The sequence below is a fragment of the Phoca vitulina genome, unplaced genomic scaffold, assembly GCF_004348235.1.
Source record: "Phoca vitulina isolate PV1807 unplaced genomic scaffold, GSC_HSeal_1.0 scaffold68, whole genome shotgun sequence".
Lineage (NCBI taxonomy): Eukaryota > Metazoa > Chordata > Mammalia > Carnivora > Phocidae > Phoca > Phoca vitulina.
In genome coordinates, this window is record NW_022589771.1 from 6,844,011 (window position 1) to 6,867,065 (window position 23,055).

General features: G+C 52.7%; 1 long non-coding RNA gene across 1 annotated transcript; it reads left to right on the forward strand.

Moving 5' to 3' along the window:
- The first annotated feature begins 10,774 nt into the window (after window positions 1-10,774).
- LOC116624511 lies at window positions 10,775-18,609 on the forward strand. The gene is made up of 3 exons (XR_004297910.1): window positions 10,775-10,869; window positions 11,244-11,372; window positions 17,712-18,609. It is a non-coding gene; the product is annotated as an uncharacterized LOC116624511 (long non-coding RNA).
- Window positions 18,610-23,055: the final 4,446 nt, after the last annotated feature.

The following is a 23,055-nucleotide window of genomic DNA, read 5'->3' on the forward strand; positions in this document are numbered from 1 at the left end:
CAGAGACTCGTAAGGACTCCCGGGAGCTGCAGAGCTGGAGTGCGCCTCGCCCAGGCGGGGCTCTCAACCACTGCGCGGGCCCAGAGGGCCTCCTGCACGTAGCGGCCCCACACTGTTCTCAAACGCGTTTGACGTCCTGGTAAAGGAGACCCCCGGCTGAGGCCCGATGTGGGGCCCCATCCCCAGACCCCGAGATCACGACCTGAGCCACCCAGGCACCCCCTGCTTAGACTTTTGGAAACACCTTTTCCAGGGCCTTCCTCTGTTACAAGCGCGTCAACAGATCACGGCTTGGTCTCAGCCTGGGAGAATTCCAAAGGGCTTCTCTCACGGAGGGAAGACAGCAGAGCGAACTGGCCGCCCCCCTGCGCCCACCCCCGAGTGCAAACAGTCTGAGGGCGGACAGCCGCCCCTTCCTCAGAGCACAGCAGAGCTGCCGGGAGGCTGCCTCTCTCCTGGGGTGTCCCTGTCTCGGGTTGTGGGAATCGAAGGGTGGAGATGGACCTCGGGTGTCATCCATCAAGTGGGTCCTGGGTCCTGTGTGCCCAGCACCTGCCGAGGCCACACGGCCTAGCCGGTCATCGTCCCATGCCCCCCAAGCACGCAGACGAGCAGAGGGAGCTGGCCATGTGACAGGCACCCCAGCCAGGCTGCGTTACCAACTCCCTCCCAGCAGGAAAGAGTCTCCCCAGGGACTCCCCGCAGGACAGGGCAGGCCGGGGCCCCTGCAGATGGGGGGGCAAGGAGCAGCCAGCCCTGGCCACTGTCAGGGAGCAACAGAGCTGGCCAGGGGCTGAGGCGGCAAAGACTGAGCTGGTTCTGGAGAGCTGCCGCAGGAGGGAGGGGCCCCAGCGTGACCCGAGCCCCGCTTCCCTGGGACAGACGCTGGAGACTCTCCGGGGCCGGGTGTGCAGAGGAGAGGCTCAGAGGGCGGTGTGTGTGCCGGGGTGGGGGGCCCGTGCGACCAGGTCACCTGGGTTGGCTACCTGGCACCTCCCCGGAGGAGAAAGAAACTCCCGGACCCCTAGGACAGAGGCCGTGGTGCACTCGGAGCAAGGCGCCCGCGGGGTCGGGCCCTGACCTCCCAGGGGGGCCGGGAGGGAGAGCGGGAGTCCCTAGTGTATGTGGCACGGCCGCTCCCGGGTCCTCAAGGGGACAGTTCTGGGCAGTGGGCGATGGGCATCTCAAAGTGCAGAGGATTTAGAATCGCAAGGTGTGTTGTGAGGCTGGAGCTGGTATTTTGAACTATGACCAGCTGAAGGAGGGCCACAGACCCGGACCTCAGCAGCCTTCGGGGACAGGAGACCCACGGGCCGCCAGTTTGACCAGCGGTTTCAGTCCAGCCCATGACAGAAGTAGAGTCACAGGTTTATTCCTTACAGATCCCCGTCGAAGACACTCGATGGGCCAAGGAAGGGCCGTCCTTGGTCCCCGGTCACGAGCGGGCAGGAGGTAGGTAGATGGTACGGGTACCTCTTACCAGGTGGTTGGGGTGGAGGTCGCTAACTTTCTACGGACTCAACTGTGAGTGGTCATTTTTATTTTATTTTATTTTTAAAGATTTATTTATTCATTTTAGAGAGAGAGGGAGAGAGAGAGAGCAGGGGGAGGAGCAGAGGGAGAGAGAGAATCTCCAGCAGACTCCCCGCTGAGCACGGAGCCCAACACGGGGCTCGATCCCACGACCCTGAGATCGTGACCTGAGCAGAAACAGAGTCAGACGCTCACCTAACTGAGCCCCCCAGCGCCCCTGAGTGGTCATTTTAAAACGTGCCTGGGAAGAGCAAAGCAGGAACTGCGGGGAGGCCTCCTAAGGCCCAGTCCTTATCTGAATGTCCAGACTCGGGGTGTGAGCGGGTTGTCATCTGTGAAATGCCCAGGCAGCAACTCGGAAAGACAGTTGTTTTCCTCATCACACAGCTTTCTTGGGAACTGTTCCAAGAGGGGCTCCAGGGCCCCCCGGCCTGTCCCAGGTTTTGGCTGCACAAACAGTAAAGACTCCGTGCAGCCCTGAGCATTTTAGGAGGAACTGGGGTCATCCTGGACACAACAGCCTTGAGCTCGTGTCTGGCCGCGTCTCAGTGCAGGGTCCGGCCCTGATGTTCTCACCGGCCGGCAGCGAGGGGCTGGGGGACGAGGCCCAGGCCTCTCCAGCTCCGGTGTCCTGCTGAGTGCCCCGTGCTGTGGTCCACAAGCAGGGCACAGAGCTGGGGACGCAGCCTCCAGGGGACCGGAGCCCCGAGGGAAGGGGACCTGCACAGAAGCTGCCGGAACGGACTTAGGAAGGTCACTGCACGGTGGAGGGTGGGGAATGTCGCAGTGAAACCCAAGTCCCCGGGTAGAACCCTCAACCTGGGCTGTCCCCCCACCGGGGACAGTTCTGTTGCTCTAAAAACCAGCGGGCTGGGCCGGGGTGGGGGCGGCAGGGGTGGATTTGGAAAGAAGCCCCAAGAGGCACCTTCAGAAGAAAAAAGTGAAAACAAAGTACCACCAACTAAGCGACCACATACTCCGGTATTTGGAACACTCACAAAGACGTCAAGAATAGTAAGATGAATAGCAGGTGCCCGTCCCCAAAGCCACCCCGGGGTCACGTGTCCTGCCCCGCCATGTGCATGCCCTCCCTCCCGCGGGTCTGTTTATCCCTGAACAGCAGTGACAGCGAATGCTCTCGTGGTGACGTCGCTGGCCCCGCGCTGTCCTGGGCACTTCTGGGCATCGACTCGGGGTCACCACGACCCAGGAGGAAACCCCGACGCCACAGTTTCCCCGGTTGGCCTGGCGCCGCGCTGCCTCTGCGTCCCGCAGGTGCATGTCCCGGGACACACGGAGTCACACCGACGGTTGTCCCACCGCCTGTGGCTGATCCGGGGTCGGTGCGGGACTCACGCAGGGAGCTGCAGATTATCTTTGCTGCTGTACAAAGTTTCTTTGTGTGACTGAGGCGGGGTCCATCCGTGCTGCTGCCGGAAGCCTGCTGCCCTGTGCCATGCGGCCGTGAATCTCATGCCCAAACTGCTCTGGGCTCCATGTGGGGGTGGGACGACCGCATGGAGGAAGTGAGGCCCTGCCCTCCCGGATCCTACCTTTGTTTCCCCAAACGGGCGCGCTGCTCCCACGCCCGAGCTGAGTGCAGGTGCGGCTTCAGCCCGCGCCTCCCTGACCGCTCTGGGGGGCCAGGCGGGTGGCAGGTGCGTGCGGGCTGTGGGGGCTTCCCTCTATTTCCCACTGTAGTGGTGGCCTTTTTCTTATTAATTTATAAACATTCGCTTTTTGTCATTTTTAAATTTTATTTTTTTATGGAGGTATAATTGACGTATAACATTGTATTAGTCTCAGGTGTATGGCATAATGATTTGATATTTGTATATATTGTGAAATGATCACCAGGTAAGTCCAATTAACATTTGCCTTTATGTAAGTTGGATGCACTATTTTTGGGGTCAGTTTTATGCATTCTCAAAACCTCATTTCTGGCTTGTATTTTTCCTTTATTTCTGTGTCTTTTTGACACACAGAATTTTTTTCACTAATGGAATTGAATTTACTCATCTTTTCCTTCGTGGTTGTGTTTGTCTTGTGTCTTGCTAGGAAATCCTTTGCTTTCTTGGAGTCCTAAAACGATTCTCTTACATTTTGTTCCAGAAGTTGTGGCGTTCATCTTTCAAGTGGAACTTGAACCCATCCAGAATTGCACTGGAGGCATGGCAAATAAAAGTCAGAATGCCATTTCATTTTACCTTTCCCGCGTGGCCGTGTGAGCTGGGGATGGGCAGAGTGCGGCTCCGACTCTGGGCCCACGCCTCTGCTGGGCGTGGCTTCTCGAGAAGCCCCCATGTTTCGATCTTCAAATCTGACCTGCTGTCTCATGAACCTTTCTTCTTCCACATGGATTTTAGAATCAGCTCATTGGTTCTATTTAAAAAACAAGAAAACCTGTTGGGATCTTCCCTGGAACTGGGGGGCTGTGCTCATAGGGAGGATAGAAATCGTTGCAGTGTTGAGCCGTCCCGCGTGCGGGCACTTCTCCTGCCCCTTCGTACCAGCTGTCTTTTCTGTCTTCCAGTAAAGCTGCGTGAGTTTTCCATACAGGTCACGCGTGTCCCTCGTCCGCGAGGACCAGATGCTCGACTCGGGCTGTACAGATTTACATGTGTCCCTAAAGTCAAACTTGCCACTTTGATTTGTGCGATGCGTGGAATCCTTGCTTCTGGTCTGCTTTACTCCATCCCTGGGAGGGGGACGGTGAGGTCTCCTGCACAGATGACAAGGACCATTTCTCCTAGAGGTGCTGTCCATTTCTGCCTTCCAGTGCTAGGTGCATATGAATTCACAGCTGTTCTGTTTTCTTGTGAATGGAACTTTTCCATTTGCTTTTTTGCTTTAGATCTAATCTAATGTTAACATAGTGACACATTACTTTTTTTTTTTTTTTTTGCCTCGTATACAACTCGTCCTTCCTTTTAACCCATCCGTAGACCTATAGTTTGGGTTTGTCCTTTGTGTCTCTTGTAAACAATATATCCTGATCAATTTTGGTTTTAATCCAGTAAGAAAAGAAATATCTTTTAACCGGTGAGCTTAGATCATTTACATTTATTTTTATTACTGGATTTATTTTCAGCATCTTATTCAGCGTTTTCTGTTTGTTTTCTGCCTCCTCGGTCAAGTTTTCTTCCCCCCGCTTTTCCTCCTCTACTCGTTATATTTATTCTCTCAGTGGCTCCTCTTAACATGGTTTCTTAGTGTGACGAGTCCTGAGGTTAACCACGACTCAGCCTTCTTCCGGTCACTGACAGTGCTCAGCGGGGCTAGCATCTGCCCCTTTGTGTGACCTGTCACACTTCCCAGCATCCGTAGCTCATTCCCATTTTTTTTTTAAAGATTTTATTTATGTATTTGACAGAGAGAGAGACAGCGAGAGAGGGAACACAAGCAGGGGGAGTGGGAGAGGGAGAAGCAGGCTTCCGGCTGAGCAGGGAGCCCGATGCGGGGCTGGATCCCAGGACCCTGGGATCATGACCTGAGCCGAAGGCAGATGCTTAATGACTGAGCCACCCAGGCACCCTGCTCGTTCCCATTTTTACACCTAAAATTACTGTTACTTTTATTTTCACATACAGTTTGTGGTTGCTTAGATTTACCCACGTTTGCAGTTTTTGTGCTCATCAGCCGTCTTTTAGGAACTCCCTCTGGGATCATTCTCTTTCTTGAAACAAACCTTTTTGAAGTTCCTTTGGTGGGATTCCTTGGAGGTAGATTCAGCTTTTGTTTTTCTGGGAATTCTTTCTCTTACTCTGGTTTTGTAATGGGAGTTTGGTGGTGGGAATAATTCGAGGCTGTCTTTGCTCTCTCTCCATACTTTTGATACTTTCTACTCTTCTTGCTGGGAAGTCGGCTGACCGTCTTATCCCCCAGGTGGTAATCTTTCCTTTCTCTCAGCCTGTTTTGCAAGTCTCCCTTTGGTGGTTCCAGCTGAACGACAATGTGTCTACACAAGCATTTCTTTTCATCTGGCTTGAAATTTGATTTGCTTCCTGAATCTTAGAATAGTCTATCTTCAGTTCTAGAAATTCCCCAGCCACCATCTCTTTACATACCGCCTCTGCCCTGTTCCCTCTGATTTTCATCCTGTAACTCTAATACCTGCTCTTCTGTCCCTGGGTTTCTGAGCTCTCTGTGTCCCATCTTGTGGTCTCTCTGTGCTGCATTCTCTCTAACTCTGGGTAGTTTCTTGTCTATCTTCTAATTTAGAAATCCTCTTAGTGGCTGTATCTCACCTTCCCTTTAAACAGTCCACTGAGTCTTAATCTTATTTTTGACATTATCATCACTAGGATATAAAAAAAAAATACTGATTCTTTTCATATAGTATCATGGTCCTTGCTCATGGTTTCGGTCCTTTTAGTAGTTAAAACATTTTAAACATACTATTACCATTGAATGTCTAAGCAAGAGATGCCCCAGAAAATCCCCTGAGTTCTAAAAATACTCCTCCCTGCCCTCGTGTACCAGTGTGATCAAGACAATGACCCTCTTCCGTGAAGCGACTCTTTTCTGTGATTACGGGGCCATTGGCATAAAGAACTCACAGTGGCCAGGAGTGCCCCTTGCTTTATTTCCAGGTAACGGTGCAACTTTAGTGGGGGCTTCCCCCACATTCCTCCAAACCAACACCTCTAATCCCACAGGATATAAGGTTGCAAGGATGAGAAGCACACTTTGCCAGTGTTTCCGGGGTCGGTGGTGGAGGAGCCTGTCCTACGCCCATCTCCTGGCTCCCAGGTGGTGTGTTCTGCTGACTGCAGACAGGACAGCACTGCACACTCAGCTGTTGACCGACTACCCTGGAGTTTAACAGCCCAAGCCCACAGGGTCGGTGCCCTTGCCGAGCCCTGACTAGGCACGGAAGTGCCGAGAGGCTGGCTGCTCTGGGTGATGTGATCCGACAGACTGGTGATTTCTGTGGTCACAACTCTTTTGTTATAAAACGAGCCCTTTGACCTGAGGCTGTGGTCTGTGAGGTCCCATGCTGGTAAATCTGGCCTAGGAGAGGCCTTGAATGCCATGTGGCACAGGCACCATGGGGGGAAAGACCAGCCTGTGGCCCGAACTGCCATCAGCTCTGGTAACGATGACCCACTGCCCTCCAGCGCGGATGGCGTCTCCTGTCACCAGCCGGACCCCAAGGGGCTTGTTGAACTCCTTGAGAACAAGACCCTTCTCAAAGGTGGGACGGGTGGGACACTGAGCCACCTCACCCTTCGCGGGAGGGAGCTCGTGCCTGCTGGCCCACACACGGGCCCCGTCCCTGCACTGTGGCCGCTCAGATCATGAGCGCATCGTGCCCTCGCTGGTCTGGCTGCAGAGCGAAGAAGGCTCGCATCTGCCGGGGGAGCCATCTGTCCACCTGGTTGTCCCCTGCAGGGCATGTTCTCGCTCTGTGCGCACTGACGGGACACAAAGACCCGCAAACTTTGTCCCACCCCCTAGACGAATTCACTTCCCCAAAGGCATCCTGCCGACGCCTTTCCCCCAAACTTTCTTGACACCAGTCTTCCAATGTTGCTGCTTCCAGGCGCATGACTAGTAAGCCAAACCATCCACACTGCTTCTCCCCCTCTATGGAGAGCGACAGTGTCCCCTCCAGCCCTGCACGTGGGGGGGTCTCCTCTCCCCATGGGCCTCTGGGGACACACGTGGATTGGGCTGGGCTACAGCGTGGCACATCCGTGGTCTACACCATCCTATCAAGCGGAGCCTCTCATGAATCAGACCTGTGATGCTCTTTCTATTGGCAATCGTGGGGAGCACCCCAAGGGGCCGAGGTGTGTGCTGGGAGGCAGGTGTCAGGGCGGCACTGGAGATAGAAGGGTGGGGACCACAGTCTGTGCCTCTGGCCTGTTCCCGCTCGATCCCAAATGTCCTGCGGCCCTCACGTGACAGACTGCTGCCGCACCTGCCTGACTTTGCAACCTAGTGGGTCCAATCGTACGTCGCCTGGAGGGACAGCTCCAGTCTCACGTGCTGTCCCATGGCAAGGCCCTCAGCAGCTACTAGGAGCCAGGAGCATGCCAGGGGCTGCTTTCCAATAGCGTTAAGCTCTCTGAAGCAGAAGGCCCGGCGTCACTCCAGAATCCCAGGGCCCTGTGCCCTGACTCTCCTCCAACACAGGCGGAGGCCTGGGTTACTGTTCTGTACGTGAGGAGGGCAGTGGGGTGGGGGAATTTTGTGAGACATGTGACCAGGTGAGGGTGTCTGTGGCCCTCTAGGTAAGGGGGCACTTTCCCTTGTGCGGGAGGGGGGCTACTCCTGTTGGCCCACAGGTCGGGGGATTCGGAGTTCAAGATTCTCAGGCTTGTCTAGTAAACTTCACCACCGCCCTGAGTCTCAGGTCCCATTTTGTTCCTATCAGGGCCTTGTCCTTAGCACAGGACACCTGCGCATTGCAGCTCTCCTTCCCTTCTGATTTTTTTTTTTAAGATTTTATTTATTTATTTGTCAGAGAGAGAGAGAGAGCGCACCCAAGCAGGGGGAGCAGAGGGAGAGGGAGAAGCAGGGTCCCCGCTGAGCAGGGAGCCCCACGCGGGGCTCGATCCCAGGACCCTGGGATCATGACCCGAACCGAAGGCGGATGCTTGACCCAGGTGTCCCTGCTTCCCTTTTGATTAAGGTGAACAACCATCCCAGTTTTCCTGAGACTGTCTTCGTGTTAGCCCTGGAATTCCCACATCCCGAAACCCCTTAGTGGTGGGCAGACTGAGAGAGTCTCATCCTTACAGTCAGATTCGGGGCCCGATTTTCAGCACAGCTGCTGTAGGGTGACCGACTGCCCAGGGACGTGCTCGGAGGGACAGCTGGGGGCACTCCTGTCAGTGTCCGGCCTGAAACCCTTCACCATCTGAAGCCATTTTCGTTCACATCAGAGAAACATCTTGTAATTAAAATTCTGTTCAAATAAGGGGAGCTGGACCCCAAGACAAAGCTATCGGTGGTGTCATTTACTTTAAAAATGCAGAATTAAGATTCACAAGTGTGTAGGGAGTGAGATCAGTTCATCCAGGGACCAAGGTCAAATCTCTTTTAGGGGCCCAAGAGCGCCTGGCCCAGAGCGCGGTTCATGGAGACGCTGATGCTGGTTTTCCCAGCCTGGCCTGAGAAGTCATTTGGGGACATGATGTATCAGAGTGAGGAGAGCAGAGTGTCCTGTTCTTGGCGGGGACATGGGGATCCGGCCCAGAGGCCACCCTGGATGGAGGTATAACCACGTCCTGCAGACACCCCAGGGCCTTCCTGCCACCCAGCCGGAGCCTCCAAAGCCACACAACCCATTTAGAAGGGGCCCCGACTAATGGCCACTTAAAAATGCATGACCATGGCTCCTGCCAGATCCTCGGCGGCCTTGGAAGGATCGATCTGCAAGATCTCTCTGGAAAGGCTCAGGGAGGCCTGGAGTCAGCGTCTCCTTCAGTCTCCGGGAGCTCTGTCGTAGGTGGCTCGGGGTCCGCACCTGTCCGGCATCAGGACGAATCCTGTGGCTGGGGAGGCCAGGATGCTGTTTGCCCATCTCTGCTCATCAGTAACCCCCGTGGATGCACTTCCCATCTTCCGCCCTCCAGCTGGCTCCCAGCATGTGCCAGTCTCAGCTCAGACTGCAGGATTTGGCTCTTGCAACCCCGAGAGGCACCAGGGTGTGCGTGGATCTGGGAGCACAGCTCCCGGGCGGAGAGCTCCGTCAGGGAGGAGCTGTGTCTCTGTGCCCCCCGCTTCCGCAGCGGCCCCATAGTCTGGGGCTGGCCCTCTCCCGGCAGGATGTTGCTGTGACCGGCAAGCGAGGAGCTCCCTGCTGGCACCTCGGGGCCCCAGGCCCAGTGCCTGGCACATAGTCATCGCGCCGCCGAGCTTCTACCCAGAGGGGCTGGGCGGGGCCCCCTCCGCTCCCAGCGACGCCCACTCTCAGGGGGCCGCAGCGGGAGGCCTTGGCTGCGAGCAGCGGGAGACCCAGCGAACAGAGGCCTAAATGAGGACAGGGTCGTGTTCTCCTGTGACAGGAGCCCATAGTGACCTGGCTCAGCAGCTTGACAAGGTCACAGCCATTGTCTGGCCCAGGAGACGGCCACCTGCATCTCACCGGCCAGCACGTTGTCCTGCAAACAGTGCAGGCTGACGCGTGGCTGGGAATGTGCGTGCTTGGCTTCCCTGCGTCCACGGTGGAGGCCCTGGGGGCGGCGGCGTGGGGACGTGTGCCCGGTGTCTCTGGAACATGCTACAGCCCGGCACCTCTGTTCTCAGGAATGCCCCTATTCCCCGACCCTCCAAACCACACCGAGCGTCTGAGGAGCTTCACGTGCCCGGCGCTCACTTCAGCAGCACATATACTAAAAGGGGAATGACACAGAGCCGCAGGCCTGGACCTCCAGTGGTAGAACGGAGGCCTGAGCACACTGGCTTGCAAGGGAGTCAAGGGGCTTCCACAGGCCCAGGACCCCTGAGTGCAAGGGACTGTTGCCTGAGGAAAGTCTGCTTGCAGCCGTTTCCATGGTTACCAGGCCTCCTCCCTCCTCCCAGAGGGACACAGGGGCCTAGCTAGCCTCATGGGAAAGGGCCTACCTGATTTTAAAGAAAGTCCTGAGGGGCGCCTGGGGGGCTCACTTGTTAAGTGTCTGCCTTTGGCTCAGGTCATGTTCCCAGGGTCCTGGGGTCGAGCCCTGCATCGGGCTCCCTGCTCCGCGGGAAGCCTGCTTCTCCCTCTCCCCCACCCCCTTCTTGTGTTCCCTCTCTCTGTGTCAAATAAATAAATAAAATCTTTAAAAAAAAGAAAGGAAGCAAGCCCTGAAGGCACCTCTTTATTATAAGGAACCGCAAACTCGGCTGGCTTTATTTAGTTAGGATGTCTCGGCATAAAGTTCCAATAAGAACAATCGCCCCTTTCCCAGGAGGATTCTCAAATGATAGGAGGGGTTAGACAGCCCATTTCATTTCTCTGAGTAGTTAATACACTCACCATATAGCCCAGGACACAGGGAGAAGTCCCAGTGTCCCGGGGCCTGTCTGCGGGCGTCCCCCTCCCCCCAGGCCCCTGGGGACGCTCAGCGGCTGGTAGTGTGGACATTGCAGCTTGATGACTCTGCTAATCCCCACCCACAGGCTGGCTGCACTTTGTCCTTCCACCAGCAGTGTAGACAGGCCTGTTTCCCATGGTACCACCCGGGGTGGGCTGTCAAATCTACACTGTTGCCAGTTTGATGAGTGTGAGATCACAGGGAACGTCCGTACCAGTCTCTGGCCCCGCGGCCGGCACGGCGCTCCTGGGGCCCTCCTCATTCCCCATGTGACAAGGGCACTCGGAGCATCTTCTGTCCTAATGAGGTGACTCGGGGGGGCTCCTGGGTGGGCCTGGTCCCCAGAAAGAGCAGCGGTGACTGGAAGCTCAGAACTTCCAGGCCACCCCGCTCCTCCCCCCAGTTCTCCAGGGAGGGGGAGGGGCTGGGAATGGGTCAATGAGCCATCGCAGGCCTCCGTGAGGAACCCCCGTAAATCCCAACAGGACGGGGTCCGGAGAGCTCCCAGGTGGGTGCACACGTCCACACGGAGAGGGTGACGCACCCCAACTCTACGGACAGAAGCTCCTGTGCTCGGGACCCTCCCGGGCCCGCCCCATACGCCTCTCCATCTGGCTGTTCATCTGCACCCTTTATCATGTCCTTTATTATATAATGAACCCGTAAACGTGTTTCCTTGAGATCTGTGAGTCGCTCTAGCAAATTCGTCGGACCCGAGGAGGGGTCGTGGGAACCCTGATTTGCAGCCTGTGGTCTGAAGTGGAGGGTCTGCTGGGACCTGCTGATTGTGATTGGCATCTGAAGTCGGAGGTGGGGAGCTCACGTCTTTACCTATTTTTTATTGGGTTGGTTTTTTTCTTCTTGATTTTCAGGAGCTCTTTATATATTGTCTATTAGGAAGATTCATCCTTTGTGATATATACTCCCTTTTTTTTTTCAGCTTGTTTATCTTTTGACTTTGCTTATGTTTTTTTTCCAGGCATATGTTTTTATTTTTATAGTCGGACTTTTCAGTCTTTTATTCTTTGGTCTCTGGATCTTGACACGTCATAGAAAGGGCTTCTCCACTCCAGGGTTGGAGGAGTTCACCGTCTTTTCTTCTAACAATTTCATGGCTTCACTTTCTACATGCAAATGTTTGATCTCCCTGAACCGTATCCTGGGGTATAGTTATAAGGATGGATTTAATCGGATCTTCTTCCAATTGGGTACTTGGTAGTCCAAACAAAATGTATTAAGTGCCTGTCTTTGTGTTGACTCGTTTTCAAATATCTGATAATAGTCATCATCAATATTGTGGTGAAATATCTCACCAAAGCCCTATGAGATTAGGATTAATTCCATTTGATAAGGAGATCCACAGCAATGAAGTGGGGCATATGCTGGGATTCAATGAGATACACATATGTAAACGCCCAGCACACGTAGGACTACTTGATAGCGGTTGGTAAATTGCTGTGCTGAATCAGAATCACTCTGCTACACGGTGAGCCTGGGTGGTGGTGATAAATGGCAGAAATGTTTGTCCCGTTGAACTAATGTGGCCCTACTCCTGAAAACAGTCGTAAAAAGAACAGAAATACAATTTATACTTCTTTATTCAATGTCTCGGTCCTGGGCTCTCCTAATACTTCCCAAAGATTTTCATTTAAGTCCATGTTCATCTTTGATTTGAAGTTCCAACTTGATCACACACTAAACCCCCACAGGTACTGGGGTCTGTTTCTCATTGCGTGATGTCGTTCTGCTGGTCTGTGGGCAGCACGCCGTCCGTACCACCTCGTGTCGGTTGTTAAGCATTCGGGAAGGTTCTGCTACCTCGTAGAGCATGCTCGTTACTCCTCCTTCACAGAATCTTCCTGGCTACCCTTTCTTGTTTATTTCTAATATCATTTTTGAAATTAGCCTTTCTAGGTATAGAAAAAATTAGCCTGTTGATATTTATGATTATAAGGATTGCATTAAATTTAGAAATCAGCTTAGGGAAAGCTGTGCATCTAGAACCGTAAGCCCTCCCAGCTCAGAGCGTGGTTCATGTTTTCATCTGGCCAAGCCAACTTTGGGGTCTTTGAAGGTTCTCCCCATATGTGTTTTACACATTGCTTGTTAGATATACACCCCAATATTTCCTTTTTTGTTGTTGCTATTATGGGGTCCTCTCCCCCACATCTTTTGTATGGTGTGCACATGCACACATACATAGACACGTGCATTATTTATCAATCACTGTAGACATATATGAAGGGTACTAATTAATTAATGCAGATTAATTTTAATATTATAGGTAACCCGCTAAATTCTCTTACTACTTGTGCTTATTTAAAATGGATGCTTTGGGCGCCTGGCTGCCTCAGTTGGTTAAGCGTCTGCCTTCGGCTCAGGTCATGATCTCGGGGTCCTGAGATCGAGTTCCGCATCGGGCTCCCTCCTCCGCGGGAAGCCTGCTTCTCCCTCTGCCCACCTGCCCCCCCGCCCCGCTCATGCTCTCGTTCTCTCTCTCGCAAAAAGAAAGAAATAAAATCTTAAAAAAAATAAATAAGATGGATGCTTTATCAGTCATCTAATTTCCAAACTGGTGATAGTTTTTATGCCTCTAATTTCTTTCTCTTGTCTAGTTGCACCATTGGCCAGTCTCTCATGCGACGTTAAACAGCAGTGGCAGTGCAGGGTCCCTGTCTGGTTTCTGACTTTAAGGGAATAACTCCAGAGCCTCTGCGTTAAGCATGGAGCTGACTCGTGGGCTGGTATTTATACGACTATAATGTTACACTTGTTGCTGTATTATGGAAAAATCCGTCATTATTCTTATTTCATTAAGCATTTTTTAAAAATCAAGAATGACTGTTGAATTTGGCAAATGCCTTTTCTGAGTTAATAGAGATAATCCTAAGGGTTTTCTCTTTAGATCTATTCCTTTGATGCGTTACATGAACAGATTTTCTAATATTAACTCACCTCTTTGCTTTTGCAACAGACTCCATCTGGTAATAGATTATTCTTTAGCGTGTTGATGGATTCTACTTGCTAATATTTTAAGACTTCTGTATTGATATTTGTAAATTACATTGGCTGCTAGATTTCTTTTTCGTGCAGTCTTTATTAGGTTTTGCTTTAATATTATACTTCCCTAATGTAAAAGAGTTGTAAGTTTTCCCTCTTTTTCTTTCTTTTTTTAAAAAGATTTTATTTATTTGAGACAGAGAGAGCGCACGCAAGCAGGGGAAGGGGCAGAGGGAGAGGGAGAAGCAGGCTCCCCGCTGAGCAGGGAGCCCCATGCGGGGCTCGATTCCAGGACCCTGGGATCCTGACCTGAGCCTACGCTTAACTGACTGAGCCACCCAGGCGCCCCTCCCTCTTTTTCTCTGCTGTGGGGTAGTTTAGAGATGGTGGATTTTCCTGGGAAGCCATTTGAGTTGGGGGCTGTTTTTGGGGAGGAGCAGCTTTAACAACTTTCTCTATTATTTGGAAATTATCTGTTTAGTCTTTATTTTCCAGAGTGCATTTTTTTCCATGGAAAATTAAATTTCATCCCATTTTAAGATTTATTTTAAACAAATAGTTGCTTAAATTAAATCAGTACAGATGAGTCACTTAAAGCCACTTGTCCTCATTTCTGTGGTTATGCTGCACGGATCAGCCCCTTCTCCAGGTGTCCTTGCCCCCCAGCTCCGAGCCCCATCTCCCGCGGTGCCCAGCTGTGCCTTCCCCAGCTTCTCACCACTGACGTCTGCTCTCCTGCCATCGAGTTTGTGTTTCGTTTTCCAGCCTTCCAGGCCGGTGCTGAATTCGTTTATTTTCTCTCTCCCTTTCTAATATATTCGTATGTTCGCATCTAAGGCCGCGTGTTTTCCACGAGGCGCAGCCGGCCGGCCCCGCAGTGCAGGGCTCTCTCGTCGGTGCTCACGAGTTGTGCAGTCTGGTTGGTAGTTGCCCTGTGACCCAAGAGCTGTTGAGAAAATTTGTAGATTCCAAGTAGAAAGGCTGTTTGGTGTCCTTATTTTGTTACCAGTTTCAGTATCGTGGCGTTATGATGGGAAGCGGTGGCTGGAGTATTCCTACAGTTTGGAAAGTTGCGGGGCTCTCGCCGGGGCTCAGTGGCCGGCCATCAGTGCTCCGCGTCCCCGTGCCGGGAAGATGTGGCGCTCCCTGCGGCTGGGTTGGAAAGTCTCCCCCACGCGTACCTTACTCATCAGCGTTCGGCCTCGAATACGGTTCCTTTTTGTCCTGGTTCCTCCTTGGACTAGGAGAGGTCGAGTAAATGTTCCTCCTACCAGCAGGGCCAGCCCTTCTCTCTGTGTCCCCGGCCATGGGACGTGGGAATGCGCCTAAATAACGATGGAACTCCTTCCCCGACGCGGAAGCCGGAAAGGCACAGGCGCTCGGGCTGGGAACGCCAGGATGTCGTCCAGCTTCCTTGCCCTCACCCTCTTTGCTGGTTGGGTGGGTCTGCAGAGATCGTGGCAAAGGAAGAAGCAGGAGGGCGCAGGGAGGGCTCCAGGGTGGTGGTGGGGGTTGCTGCTGGGCCTCGGGGCCGAGAGTGAGAGGCACAGGGAGAGCAGCAGGCCCCTCGACCCAGACCTCCCACCCGGTGCTGCTGTGCTGGCCGCGGCCAGGGCAGGAGGGACGTGCCCTGGCGAGCCATCCACCAGCATGACACCGTGTCAGCCAGTTCTAAAGCCATCTGGAGCTCCGGCCGGGTCTGCCAGGGACAGCTGGTTGACCCCTTGCGGGGAGGCCTTCAGGGCCGGCCAGAACCGGGCTGGGGCATGCAGCAGCCTGGCCAGGGTAGCCACCGGCCCTTCAGGGCTGTGGTTCTCCTTATTCATTTAAAAGCTGCAGGGAGAAACTGGGTTTTCTGTGACTAACAATTAAGTACTCAACGTCCACAATGAAGCGTTTATTAGGTGTGATCCTCTGAGCCGGTCAAATTCTGGGGCAGAGTATTAAACCTTTAGCATTTAGGTAAGGGCACAGGATGGAATGCGCTCTGGGTGTTACATGCAACGGATGAATTGCTAAACTCTACCTCTGAAACTAATAATACACCATATGTTAATTAAATTGAATCTTAAACAATTTTTTAAAAAGCAAATGGATGCACCTGTTTTAGACCTTGGGGTTGGCGGTGGGGCAGCGGGCATGTGCAGCAGGACCGCATCCATTACTGACGGGCTGCATCCTGGGGGGACTCGGGTGCCGGGTGCCGGTGGTTTACTTGCTGGGGGCCCCAGAGAGAGGAGGGGGGTGCGGGGAGGGTGATGAAGGGCCGGGTGAAGAGCCGCGGTGGCTGTCTCCGTGCTGGCCGTGTCCTCGGGCTCAGGAACTGCGCACGATGCGCTCCGAGAAAGGGAGGCTTGCACAGTTGTCCACCCACTCAAGGGAGGGCCTGCTGGTGGTGACTTCCTGGTCCTTCCCGTTCTGGCCCTCGGAGAAGGTGCCGGGCCTGGAGCAGGAAAGTGGAGCCCCCAGCAAGTCCCGGAGGTGGGACCCTATGAGCGCCCGGGCCATCCAGCTGCCACGGATGAGACTGAACTGTGGGCATGTGGCCTGGTGCCCCCAGCCTGTCTACTAGAGCCTGGGTGCCCCCGTCAGCCCCTGTGATTGGACGGTGTTACGTTGTGCTGGCTCGGTGGGAAGAGACAACAGAAATCTGGGTTAGCTGACACCACCCATCCCAATGATTTCAGCAGAGTTCTGGTGCCTCTGGAGGTGAGCCCTGAACCAGCACGTGCCTCCCGCCGCCCTCTTCTGCCCCCAGCCCGACATTAGACATGCCAGGGGCTGGCATGTGGTGTTGGCCCCACTGGCATGGCTAAGCCAGGCCACGGCGGGCGTCTGCCCCCAGGGCAGGGGGCAGCTCCCTGGGCGTGAGAATAGCCAGGACAATGAGGGTCTCCAGCAAGGTGGCCGCTCTGGCCCCTGCCTCCCGCCTCCACCGAGCAGGACACAGGTGCCGGGCAGGCCTCTCGGGGGATAGCCTCAGCTTGAAAGGAGAAAGTGAGAATCCAGGCTGTCAGGAAGCCAAGAAAAAGGCAACTGAGCTAAACATAGGAGCACTGAGCAGAATGTCCGGAAATGTCATCCACAGCGCCAGGCCTGACTTCATTATCCCTGATTATTTGAGTCACATTATGCAGAGTCAAACCTGGGAAGGGGGTGCTGTCTCTGCACAAGTGGACGCAGAGAGTGCGTTCTTCATGCAAACAATGCACAAGGACAGCGGCAGTTACCAGGCAGGGTGCGGGCCCGGGGTGCACCCCAGCTCTGCCCTTCCACCTGCCGTCCCCCCCCCCCCACTGCCCTGTGTTAACTGGATGGTAACAGCAGGTGTTTTATCCACCCAGGTTGGGGAGAGACTGTTTCCTTAAAGGGAGCCAGAAGTGAAATTGTGGGCTCAAAGGATGGAACGTGATCACTGCTTCATAAAAGGGTGGCTTTGGGGAGTCTACCGATGCCCCCCCTCCAGCATGCTGGACTGTTTGTTTTACCTTCGCCCTCCTTGGCTCTCCCCACCCCGCCAGGGTTTTGTTAGTTTAGTAGGAAAAAAGTGTTTGTGTGGCATTTCCTTGATTACTCACGAGGTGGATTATTTCTCCATGGAATTGTTCCTACGTCTACTTTGGTGGACTGTTTGCCCACCAAGGATAAAATTCGTAGACAGCTTGGTTGCATGCAGAGAAACCTGTGGCCCAGAGGGCCGGGACCAGGCTGCTTGGCCCAGTGCGGGGCTGCCCGTGGAGATGCTCCTCATCCCGCGACCAGCGCACGAAGCGCCATCACAGGGGAGCGGGTGTGGGGCAAAATGGTCAAAGGTTCACAGAGTTCGCCTTGTGGATTCTTTGGAGACTCACGTGTTACTACTTAAAGTCAGTTGGGTTTTTTTTTTTTAAGATGTTTATTTTATTTTGAAAGAGAGAGAGAGAGAGAGAAAGAGAGAGAACACAGAGGAGTGGGAGAGGGAGAAGCAGACTCCCCACTGAGCAGGAAGCCGGACTTGAGACTCGATCCCAGGACCCTGAGATCATGACCTAAGCCAAAGGCTGAAACTTAACCCACTGAGCCAATCAGGGGCCCCAATCAGTTGGGTTTTTAATTAAACTTTTATCTTGAGTGCAATTGTAAGTTGCCCTTCCCCTCTTTTCTCCCCAGAGGTGACACGTGGCAGAGTTCTGGTGCCAACCTCGACCAGGACGGTGACATCGATACTGCCCAGATGCAGCCCGATCTGTCCCCACCAGGATTCTTCAGCCCCACTCCCTGCTTACCCCACACCCTCTCCTGAACCCGTTGTTCTCCAGTTCTGTGATTTTGTCATTTCAAGAGTGTTCTATAACAGAATCACAGAGCGTGTGACCTTTTGGGGTGGGATTTCTTTACTCAGCACCGTTCTCTCGAGCCCACGCAGGTCCCTGCCCCTGCCAGCAGCATGTTCCTTTTGATTACTGTGTAGTGCTCCATGTGCGGATGGTGTGTCTGTCACCCATCGGGGGACATCTGGGTCGTTTCCGGTCTGCAGCTACTATGTATCAGCCTGCTGTGAACATTTGCTGGCCGGCCATTCCTTCCGCCCAGGTCTCTGTGGACGGGACCTGAGCGGTGGGACAGAGCAAACACTGTGGACCTTCCCCGTAGCCACAGCACATGAAATATCCCAATACATAATGTAACGGGCTCTTTGGAGCCTAGAGACAATGTAATGGGCTACCAGGAAAGACCATTTGGGCACAAGTTCCAGCAACCTTTAAAAAAAACAAATGCTGTCTCAGGAGAAAAGGATCTGGAGAAAGAACAGACATTGATTAATAGGAATAGCATCATGTTCACCATTATTAAAAGGAATTGCTAAACCAGAATTTGTGCTGAATTCAAGCATTTTCTAAATTCCCACGTGAAAAAAAGTTCTGATAGGTCTGCTCAGAGGGAAAAGAGCCCAGGAGTCCCCTTACGGCTCACCAGCCGGAGGTTGGCTGCAATGGAGCCGGGGAGTTTTGCCCTTGCCTGCCCTCCCTCCAGAAAGGAAACTTCCATATCTTGGCTATTATAAGTATTGCCGCAATAAACATTGGGGTGCACCTACCTTTTCAAATTCGTGTCTTCATTTTCTCTGGGTAAATCCCAAGTAGTGGAATTATTGGATCATATGGTAATTCTATTTTTCATTTTCGAGGAACCTCCATACTGTTTTTCATTTTCGAGGAACCTCCATACTGTTCTCCACAGGGAGGAGGGTGGGGGGATGGGCAAAATGGGGGAAGGGGAGTGGGAGCACGGGCTCCAGTTACGGAGCACAGCATGGGGGATATGTCGATGACAGTGCGACAGCGCCACGTGGTGACTGATGGGGGCTGCACTGTGGTGAGCCCAGCCTGACCGACAGAATTGTTACATTACTCTGTTGTACACTGGAAACTAATGTAACATTGTGTGTCAACTGTACTACAAAAAAGTACTTTCTAGAACTGTAAAAAAAGAAAGAAAGAAAAAAAAACTCTTGCAAACAAGAGCCAGGCATGGGGCCAGGACATGGTATCTGTGGGGTCTTCAGGGAGAATCCTTAGTGTCTGTTTTCCCGGAGTCTCTGAGCTATGTCTCCGGGACGACAGGCTGGTGCACGGAGGCCTGCCCCGGGAGTCTACACTTGGTATTAGCAGGTTTTAAAACATTTTTATTTTGGGGGCGTCTGGGTGGCTCAGTGGGTTAAGTGTTTGGCTCCTGATTTCGGCTCAGGTCATGATCTGAGGGTCATGAGATTGAGCCCTGAGTTGGGCTCCGTGCTCAGTGGGGAGTCTGCTTGAGATTCTCTCTCTCCCTCTCTCTGCCCCTCCCCCTGACACTCACGTGTGCTCTCTTTCCAAAAAAAAAAAAAAAGGACTGAACATTTTAAAAATGTTTATTTTCGCTATTTGAGTAGATGTGAAGTGATAGGTCATTGTCACCTTAATTTACCTTTCCCTAATATCTATTGGATGCTGATCATCTTTTCGTGTGATAACCGCTTGGGTTGGTCTTCCCTGTTCTTTACTCTTCTGTTGTTCCTTTCCTGCCTTGTTTTGGATTAATCAAGTATTTTATACTATTCTACTTTATTTTTTCTATTGTCTTCTTAGCAAATCCTTTCCAATTACTTTTTTTTCTAGGGGTTTTGCTCTGGGGCCGAATATAAGTACTCCTCCGTCGAATTCCACTGAGTCAGTGTTGTTTTACTGCGGTCTTCTCTCTTCGTTCCCGAGCCTTCTCCTCTCCCACTTCTCACTCACACCTGCAATCTTCTACTTTGCAGGTGTAATAAACTCACACACATGCGCCATCCCTGATCCACCCCATCCTCTGTGTGAGCGTTGTCATGGCTCTCACGACCACATCCATTCTAAACCCAACCCACAACATCACTATGTATGTTTTAAACAGTTGTCTTTTAAGGGAATTACAGAAAGAAGAAAAAAAGCATAACAATTTATGTTTACGTAGTTGTTGATTGTTTCCAGAGCCCCTCTTCCTACTGTCTACCTGGTATCATTTCCTCTCACTCAGAAGAACATCCTTCACCAGGTCTTGTGGTACCCTGCCTGCTGGCCACGCATTCTAGCGTTCTATCTGCAAACATCTTTCTCTGCCCTCATTTTTAGAGAATTTTTGGTGGGACACAGAGTTTTGGGTTAAGTTTTAAAAATTCAGCACTTTAAAGGTTTATACCATTGGTCCTCTGGTTGATAGTGTCTGACGAGAATTCAGTGGAAATTTTTGTCATTGTTCCCCAGCGGGTAACATGTCTTTCTTCACTGCCTGCTCTCAGGATGTTCTGTTTTGGTTGTTAGCAGTTTGTGATATTCCTGTATATAAGCTTCTTTGCATGTGTTCTACTGAGGTTCTGCTTTTTTTTTTTTTTTTTTTAAGATTTTATTTATTTGAGAGAGAGAGAGTGCATGAGCAGGTGAAGGGCAGAGGGAGAGGGAGAAGCAGACTCCCCACTGAGCAGGGAGCCCTCAATCCCAGGACCCTGGGATCATGACCTGAGCTGAAGCTTAACCACCTGAGCCACCCAGGCACCCTCTGCTGAGTTTCTTGACCAATAAGTTGAGGTTTTTTCACCAAATTTGTGGATTTTGGGCCATTATCTTTTCAAATAAATCTGCCACATTCTGACGGCCTTCTCCTTCCGGGACTCCTATTACACATGTGTTAGGCCACTTTATGTTGTCCCATAGGTCTCTAAGGCTCTGTTCATTTTTCTTCACCTTTTTTCTCTTTTTCAGATTGAATCATTTGTATTGATTTCTCCTCAAGGTCACTGACTCTTTCTGCTATTTCCAACCTACTGTTAAGCCAATGCAGTGAAATTCTCATTTCAGTAACTGTGCTTTTCAGTTCTAGACTTTGCATTTGATTATTTTTATACTTCCTCTTACTCTGCTGTGCGTCCCTGTCTTTACTCATTAAGAGCTTATATCCCCTTAATTCTTTGAGCATGCTGATTATTATAGCAGCGTTATAGTCTTAATCTGTGAAGACAATATCTGGGCCATCTAGAGGCTGGTTTCTATTGACTACTTTGTTTCTTGACTATGGTTTACACTTTCTGGTTTTTAGGTGTGGTGGTTTTTTAGTATATGTTGGGCATCGGTAAATCATGAGTCGTAGAGACCATGGATCATCTTCCACAGAAGAGTCTTGACTTTAGTTCTTGCTGGCAATTCAACTACTATCTTTATCACCTTGACTTTGTATAGGCTTAGTTTTATGCTTTTTGTTAGGTTGGATCTGAGAAATGTTCAGGTGTCCGCAAGCCCCACCAACTTGGCAAGATCCAAATCTGAGGGCTGTCTGTCTTGCAGATTTTGTCAAGGCTTGGCCTTGTACTGTTTTACGGTCAGTCTAGCGTCGACCTTATTTTCGGGCGGGGATTGGCAACCTATGGCTCACAGGCCACATCTGGGCCATGCTCTGTTTTCATATGGCCCTTGAGCTAAGAATGGATTTTATATTTTTAAATAATTGCTTTTTAAAAAGTCCCAAAGAAGAATGTAAGACAGAAACTGTATATGACCTGCAAAGCTGAAAATACTGATCTGGGCCTTCACAGGTAGTGGGCTGGCCCCTGGGCACATGGTCCTCCATCTGGTGTCTCAGCGGGATGTCCCGGGAGTTAGTGAGGTGTCAATGAGGTCGTTCCCGCAGCACTGCTCGACCTCTACTCTTTGTGCCATGCTCGACTCTGTCACAGCCACTTTCTGGTAAGCCCTGTGGAGTGTCATCCTACACCTGCTGAGCCCAGCTGAGGCCAAGGACTTATAGGGAATCCCCAGGCAGACTCTGGCTCCGCAGTCCTCCTTAGTTCCTTCTGCGCTCTGCCTCACAGCCTCCAGCTGTCTGAGACTCTGCTCTTTGCGTCCTCACCAGCGACAGTGCATATGCTACACTGTGCAGAACACATTCAGCAGCTTTGTTCACACTATTTCACACATACGTTCACTTTATTTCATCTGCAGACGTGACCCCAAAACGACTTTCCTTGCACAAGAAACTTACATGCATTAAAGTAGGGCTTAATTTTGTGGCATTTCCACAAGAGGCTTACTCCCTGGGAGGCCGTGAGTGGCTGGGCATGGGGGAGGGTTCCGGACACGAGTGAAAGGCCCAGTCGCACAGTCCCAGCATTCTGCAGCTGTCACGGACGCAGGCCAGCAGTGCTGGCAGGAGCGCAGGCAACCCCGTGGGGAGATTCAGAAAGGGGCAGTTCTTTCCAACCCCCCCCCCAGAGTTGGGGGTGGAGGGTGGGGGAGGACTGGGGAGCCGGTCTCCAAGGCGAGCCTTGAGTAATTGCAGTGCTGTAGGGTCTTTGGTTGCAGCCGGAAGGTAAGTAATCTTCCCTACTTTACGGCAGCGATACTCCTTCCTAAAACCAGTGTAACAAGAAAACACCAGACCCAGGGTTTCCCAAGGAGTAACTGCCGTTCAGCCCAGCGGTGGGAATTAACTGGAGCCTTGACTGCTTCCCCTGCGGCGCTGGGTGCCGGGGAAACATAACAAGAGCTACGTTCCGGGCGAACAGACCCACAGAGGGGAGCAACTGCCACGCCACTGTCCACGTGCCCCTCCTTGGTGACCGCAGGGTGGTCCCCGGGCCCACATGCTCTCAGTGCCTCTCGGGGTCACGCCAGTGTCCAGTGACCCTCCGGGGTGCTGCCGGTGGCCCCGCGGGCATCCCCGTGTCCACGTGCTGCCGGTGGCCCCCGCGGGCATCCCCGTGTCCACGTGCTGTCGGTGACCCCGGAGTCGCGCCCGTGTCCATGTGCTGCCAGTGACTGCAGCCCGGACCCCGCGTCCCGGGGATCTGCATGTGGGCAGCGGCCGCGCACCGGGTCGCCAGGCGCTGGGGGCGGCGGAGACCTCCCTGGGGAGGAGCCGCGCGTCGCTGCGCCCCACGCCGAGGGGACGCTGCTGCCCGCGGGGTGGTGGTGCGGCTTCGGGCCGCAGGCTTTCCGCCGCCGAGGTG